This window comes from Capsicum annuum, chromosome 11 (assembly GCF_002878395.1).
Source record: "Capsicum annuum cultivar UCD-10X-F1 chromosome 11, UCD10Xv1.1, whole genome shotgun sequence".
NCBI classification, from domain to species: Eukaryota; Viridiplantae; Streptophyta; class Magnoliopsida; order Solanales; family Solanaceae; genus Capsicum; species Capsicum annuum.
In genome coordinates, this window is record NC_061121.1 from 77,891,689 (window position 1) to 77,900,057 (window position 8,369).

At 30.0% G+C, this 8,369-nt stretch overlaps 1 pseudogene; it reads left to right on the forward strand.

Annotated features, from left to right (window-relative positions):
- Positions 1-371: 371 nt before the first annotated feature.
- LOC107847361 lies at positions 372-6,073 on the forward strand (annotated as a pseudogene).
- Positions 6,074-8,369: the final 2,296 nt, after the last annotated feature.

An 8,369-nucleotide genomic window follows, 5' to 3' on the forward strand; every position in this document is an offset into this window, starting at 1 on the left:
ACAAAACTATGAGGATGATGTTGTAGGGGCAAGCGGTACGTGGGTGGATGGGTGGTTGTGAGGGTGGGTCGGTGGGATGAGACAATGCCAGTTGTTTTCCCTACTTTAAGTAAGGAAGTCATGTTCCTCATTTTCAAGGAGCTTATTTTCTTATATAAAATATTTTCAAAAATATTTAGCACCGAACGCAAAAAATAAGAAAATATTTTCTGAAAATATATTCTTCTCTATATTATTGAGCACACCCTAAATGTACAACCATTCAATTAGATTTAGTTATTTCCAGTCAAGACTCTATATAAAAGGATAGAAGGCCTCTCACTAAATTTGTAAACTTTCTCATGTTAGAAAATTTAAGTCACGACTAAGAAATGTGTGTTAAAGGAGAATTGATCTCTAAAATAGAGACGAAGTGTGCTGGACATTTACTTCATGAGCACTTCAAATCGAATCCGCACCAAACATCCATCATGTCTCCTGTCAAGGTAACAAACTTCACGTTTCATGAAGGTCAGTTGGGCTATACTGGTTCTATTGTTAGATGGAAATATATTATTGGTAAACCTCTATTTCCTTTTCATATTTCAATTCTTATTAGATGTTAGCCTTCTCCCTCTTATATATTTTGTGTTTCTGTAATGTATTCTAGATTTTTTAGTGCAAATAAGATATTCAGAAAGTCACTTTTCTCCAGATCATTTTATATAAATGGTTGAGAGAGCGTAGAAGACGTATCACCTACTCCTTCTATAGATTGAACACCTCAACAAGACAATAGATATAGTTTTTAATACAAAATATTTGAAACTAGTTCAAGAAATTATAGTTAAAAAAATGATTCCTCAAATTATCAAAGTTCATGTAAAAGTATGGGTGTCAAGTGAGCCGGGTCGATCCGGCCCGGCCCGGCCCTCGTAACTAATCTGGCCCGGTTTGACCCTGCCCGATAAGTCCTAGGGCTTTACGGTTTCGGGTCTCGGCCCACCGGTTAATCGGCCCAGCCCGGCCCGAATAAATTTAAAAAAAAAAAGATATTTTGGCTTTTGGGCCAAACTAGCCGTTGGCCCAACGGCTATATAGCCCTTTTTGGGCCGTTTGGACCCATTTATAAAAAAAAAAAAACAAAAAACTTTAAAAAATATTTTTTAATTCCAAAAAAAATCTATAAATACCCTACAACTTCAAATCATTTTTCACACAATTTTTCACTCTCTCAAATCTCAATTCTCAATTCTCAAATATTCAATATATTTAATTTTTTAAAGTGTTCACAATTTTTTAATTTTTCATTTACAAAGTACGAGCGGAAGTTTCTAAAGTCGCAATCTTCGGATACTTCGAAAATTTGGTATTGTCGTTCCATCTCTTACGTTTAATTTTTATTTATTGTATTAATTGTTTAATATTTAATTTTATTATATTTGTGTATTTTGAATATTTTTAGTTTAATTTAATTTATATTATGGATAAATTAAGAAACCTCGCTTCTAAAGGTGTTAAAATTTTTTGTCCCCGAAGTGGTAGTGGTAGTAAAAAGCGAATTACTAGCGGTAGAGGTAGTTCAAGTAGTAGATATACACGTGTGCCTTCGCCTCCGGTATCGCTTGGTACACCTTTTGAGGAAGAAATAGGTGTAGGTGCTCACGATATGGATTACGTAGAAGCTCAGGAAAATTACAGTATAGAAGAAGAAAATGAAGTAGATGCGGTTAATTTAGACGAAGATAATGAAAATATTGCTGAGACACCCGCAGTAGGAGATGCTAACGTTAGATCTGAATCAGTTAATCTCCCTTCCCGTCCTCCCAGTGCCCCAAACCTCATAAAAAAACTAGTATTGCATGACAATTTTTTGAACGTATATCAGATATTGAGGTGCAATGCAATATTTGTCAACAAATATATAAGCATAGAAGTGGAGGCAAGCAAGGGGGTACGGGTAAGTTAATGAGATGAAGATCACAAAAGAGAGTTAAATATTGCAAAAGGTGGTGGGGATGTTGGTGGGTCAACGCAAACTAAAATGGACCCAGCAACCGGTCACGTAGCGAAGAAGTATAATAAATTGAGGGACAGGGAAGAAATACCTAAAATAGTAGCTGTGGGTTGTTTGCCTTTTAATTTTCCTTCTTCTGATGCCTTTATTCATTATATACAAGCAATTTATAATCCTATGTTTAACGGTATTCCTAGAACTACTTGTCGGTATGATATTTTTAAACTTCATTCACAATATTATTTTTATTTATCAACATTGTTAAAAAATATTCAATGTAGATTGTCCCTAACTTCTGATCTTGGTCGTGCTGTAAATAAAAATGATTATTTAACCGTTACTTGTCATTGGATGGATAGTAATTTCGTGATGCAAAAATGTATTTTTGCTTTTTTATATGATGAAGATCGTAAACATACTGGACAATTTATTGCTGATTCTATTGTTAAAATTGCCGGATATTATGGTATCGAAAATAAAATTTTATGTATTGCTTTTGATAATGCTTCTAACACCAAGACTGCTATAACAAAAATAAAATCTACGCTATCTCCGCCCTTGCTGAAATTTTTCATAGTAAGTGTGTATGTCATATATATAATTTAATTGTAAAATATGGTCTTGAGTTTTTTGAGCTTTATATTGAAAAAATTCGTCTTGCCGTTGATTTTATTCAAGGAAATAATCGAAAATCGAGAATTAGAGAATTTAAAGTTAAATGTCAAGAAAATGGACTTACACCAATTTTGATGCCTTAGGAAATTGATACTAGATGGAATTCTACGTATGAATTTTTAAAAACTTGTTATAAATATAGAATTCCTATTACACTAGCTCTTAACCAACATTGCGGTTCATTTGCTGATTCTGCTGATTGCATGCTACATAATTCTGATTGGGTTGTAATTAATGATCTTGTTAAGTTTTTAGAAAAATTTTATATAGCTACGGTTGAATGTTTTGGTGCTTATTATCCTACTGTTTGTAATATTTTGGCATATATAGCCGATATTTCTGGTTTGCTCAAAGAATATAAAAATAAAGAAGGTTATAAAGAAGCTATTGGCGCCATATTTACAAAATTTAAAAAATATTTTTTCCCGATTCCCCCTATTTACTTGGTTGGTGCTATGCTAAATCTGTGCATGAAATATAATAATATGTGTCACTTTAGTACTCTTATTTATACTAACTTAGAAATAAATACTAACCATGATTCTAAACAAGTACAACCTGATTTGTGGACGACTACGGCTGATGCAAATGATTACATAGAAAAATTATATAATCACTATGCTGATTTATTTGATTTAGCCGTACCTACAAATATTACTCCAACTGTCGCTCCTCATCCTCCCGAGTAGCCATTATCTTCTAAAAGGCCGGCACATAGTGGTTTTTCTGATTCATTTTATGATTTAAATTGTTGGAACAGTGTTGATGAGAGAACTTACACATCAACGTACCGTGAAGAGCTGAAATATTATCTTCGGACGGCACCAGAGGATCGCAGACGACGGATCAACACGTTGGATTGGTGGAGGAGTAATGAAACACAATATCCTATGCTTTCAAGATTAGCTAGAGATATCTTGAATGTTCCAATGTCAACCGTTGCATCAGAGAGCGCCTTTAGTCAGGGACGACAGCAACTTGGAGACAACCGACACTCATTGGGAAGCAATGCAATGAATGTTCTAGTTTGCCTCAGAGATTGGATTAGAGCGGAAAGAAGAAATCAAGGAATGGAATCGGAGTCGAGCGATGAGCTGAAACTTGAAGAAATTATGACTTCACGGGAGAACTCAGCAGAATCAAGTCCAATGCATGGTTTTGCCCCCGTTGACTTCGACTATCCTATGCAAGTTTCCATTAATATTAACATGAATGTGTTGGAAAAAATGATGCATAATTTATAGATTTTTCATTCATGTAAATTATAAATTTTGGATCATTTTGCAATCAATAAAATTCCCCAAATTCATTCACTCCTTAGTCCTTGCTTTTTATTTTTTTTCATTTAACGATTTAAAATTTTAAATTGAATTTCTAGTTTTCTACTTTAAATTAAAAACTTACTTCTAATATATTATTAATTTACTACCAAATATTATTAATTTATTATATTAAGTAGCATATGTTTTGTATATTTGTGCATATATCTTCTATAGAAGTGTATATTTAACATATACATGTGTATATATTTTATAAATTAGTATATAAGTATATCTATATATATTGTAATGTATATATAATATAGTATATTTTATAAGTAGTAGTATATATACGTTGAATGGTGCGTATACACGTGTATATATCTTCTATAGAAGTGTATATTTAACATATACATGTGTATATGTTTTATAAATTAGTATATAACTATACAAATATATATTGTAATGTGTATATATTATAGTATATTTCATTTAAAGTCTTACATATACATAGAATAGAGTGTATAGATGTGAATAGATCTTCTATAGACGTGTATGTTTAACGTAAACATGTGTATATATTTTATAAATTAGTATATAACTATACAAATATATATTGCAATGTATATATATTGTGGTATATCTCATTTAGAGTATTACATATACATAGAATAGAGTGTATATATGTGAATAGATCTTCTATAGACGTGTATATTTAACGTATACATGTGTATATGTTTCATAAATTAGTATATAACTATACAAATATATATTGTAATGTATATATATTATAGTATATTTGATTTAAAGTATTACATATACATAGAATAGAGTGTATATATGTGAATAGATCTTCTATAGACGTGTATATTTAACGTATACATGTGTATATGTTTTATAAATTAGTATATAACTATACAAATATATATTGTAATGTTTATATATTATAGTATATTTCATTTAAAGTATTACATATACATAGATTAGAGTGTATATATGTCAATAGATCTTCTATAGACATGTATATTTAATGTATACATGTGTGTATATATATATATATATATATATATATATATATATATATATTGTAGTATATTTTATTTAAACTTTAAAGTTTAAAGTAGTACATATATATTTGGATGGTGCGTATATATGTGTAATTGTGTATATGTGTATATATTTTTTAAATTCTAATGTAGTATATGCTATATATATATTGTATATATATATATATTGTTTAACGTATTTATAATGTATATAGGTGGGTATATATAATGTATATTGAAAAAAAGTTTTTTTTTTTTTTATATTTTGACCGGGTTTGATTGGTTTTTTAAACGGGTTTGACCGGATTTAGGTGGGTTTGATCGGGTTGGGTTAAGTGGGTCGGGTTAGGGTGGTTTTTTATTTTTTTATTGCTGGGCTCGGACCGGCCCGACCCACTTAGACCCCAACCCGGCCCCGGCCCGACCCTCAACTCGGTTAAATAACATGGGCCGGTTCCGAGTTGGCCCGGCCCGGCCCACTTGACAACCATATATAAAAGGATTGAGGACAAACTATTTTAGATAATTGTCACATGGGATTTTTTTGGGTAATATTTTTGCAGTATATTTGGCCAGATTAAAAATGTCTAAATTGCTTAAGAACGACAGGCATATTATATTATAAGATTCCTTTTGGATTAAACTTTATCTAACTAAGTGTTTTGTAATATTAACTTAAGCATTCTCGAGGACTGATATGATATATTTAAACAAATTGTTCTGCCTTATATTAGTGTATCATATATGATCTTTTTTAATCAAAAGTCATTTTTTCATGTATGGGCTTAAATTTTTGTATTTTTTTTCTTTTTTTGTGCCTCAATATGTTTGATTTGACAATAGGAGAAAAGGAGTGGCATGACAAACACCTTCGTCACATAGACGACATGATAAAATCAATCGCCTTCAATTTTCTTGAAGGAGATATGAGTGAATTATACAAGTCCATTGTTGTTACTTTTGTTGCACAAGGAAACTGGATCACTTGGATTATTGTGTAGGAGAAACTGAATGATAACATTTCAAAACCCCCTGATCTTATGAAATTCTGTATTGGTCTCATTAAAGACCTTGAACCTCACTATGTCGGGAAATAGACCTTTGTCACCATTCCCTACAACAGAAAGTATTACGTCTATCCTAAATGCTTATGAATAAGAAATGATTTGGTGTGAATATATTTCAGAAGATGTGTGTGTACATATAACCCGCATAATTATTTTATATTTTAGACTTTTTCTCCTATTCGATCCTCCCATAACTTCTTTGTGTTATTTATGGCTTATAGAGATGGGTCACATGATTCACGAGGGTAACGATCCTCATGATTGTTTTGAAGTTTTTTGCGTGGTTTATCTATTTTGACCATTATTCCTGTATCTTTTATACATCAATTATATGACTTGGAAAGCAAGGTGATTCGATTCCTAAGGTGAACAAATGAACATTGGATGAGAATCTCAATTTTGAAGGTTTAAAACTTATGAAGTTTTCCTAAAGTCAAAACTTAAGTTACTCGAATTCAAATTTTTTGATGATTCTGTTAGGTCAAGAAAGTGATTTTTTTCATGGTTGAGTGGTTGGTATGTATACCGTAATATTCATGAGTTATTATGTTTGTTGGTTGGATTTTAGAGTTTTGGGAAGTTAAGGTTGACCACTGTCAACATTTGATCAAGATGACCTCAGATCCGTAATTTGATGATTCCAGTAAGTCTGAAACGTGTTTGTAGTTGCTTTTCATATTTGATTTATTTTCATCAGGTCCCAAATGAATTTTGAAGGTCGAATTTGAGTGTCAGGTTATGTTGGAGACACTATTAAAGAATTACAGAATATTGGCAAAAAAAAATCGACCACATATAATGCTTGGTAATTTCCTACCACAAATAGTCATTAATAGATTTTTTTTTCCAGAAAAATACCGACCACAAAAGGTCGGTTTCTTTGAAGAAAATAAAAATTGACAAAACTGACCCGATGAGGTTGGTAATAGTTAAAAAAAGGAAAAAAATTATATTTTATTTAAAAATTTAAAAACAAAATATGAATATGATATTATATTATATTTATTATTAACCAAAACATCCACACGTGGACAATATTTGTTAAAAAAAATCAAAATTATAATTAATTATTGCCGACCTCATGTAGTTTATAATAATATAATATTATTTATAATAAAATCAACTTATGATGGTCGATTTTAATTAAAAAATAAACTTTATTAATCAATTTATTTATCATTAACTTATTTTCATTGACTTTTTTTTTAGTTACTGACATAGCAATAATATATTGTACAAAAGATTACTTATGTTTTATTTTTTGTATTTTATTATTAACAGTTGTATATTATATTGCTTTTGCAAATATTTGATTCTCTTTGTTCCATACTAATTGTACATATTATTAAAATTAATTAATCAATTTATTTGTAAATTTACAAATTAGGATATAACTAATTAAATTTTTATTCATTTACGCTTACAATTTAATTCTTTTTTAAAAATGTAAACAAGTTTAATTTGTAAAGTTTCAAAAAAGTTTAAGAACTTGTGGTCGTGGATATAAAGGGACACAGATAATTAATCCATCTGATCAGAAGTACATATATGGTAATATGTTGACACACACACACACACACACACACACACACACACACACACACACACACATATATATATATATATTAGGATTGAGGTAATACTTGTGGACTATTAATTAATGTAACAAACAAAGTTTTGTATATCATACTTGTGGAGTATCAATTAATGTAACAGACAAAGTTTTGTATAATTCATCCGAGTATGGAATAAGTTTGTTTATATAAGGAAGATATATAGTCTGTACTCGTATCCTGATATTAGGAGGTAATTTACAAACATACATACATACATACATATAAACACAAAAAAAAAAGCGTATTTATTTTTAATTTAATAATATATGGTATTGTCAAATTTATAATTTGAATATGAAAAAACTTGAATTAACTTATATAATTTGGTAAAATCTATTTTATAATATGAAAATCTAAGTGAGGACAGTACTGTAATCTTTTCAATCTACACTATAGTAGTATTCTTGAGAAACAATAATTGGATTGTCAAAGATGATTTATGGACTTACAGACGACCTTTGGATCATCTCAATGATGAACTTATTAATACAAAACTGATCTATCCTTTGCGTATTAAAATGAAACAAGAATTCATTAATTTAACTTTTATATCTAACTCTTTCATTTGATATTAAGTTAAGAACTTGCACACTTTTCTTTATGGAACCCAATGGTTTCTTGATCCAAGGGTAGACAGCTTTAACTTATTATTGTTTTTTCTAACTATTTTTGTGTAGATCTCTCTATGTCATTCTTCTGCCCCTTTTCCT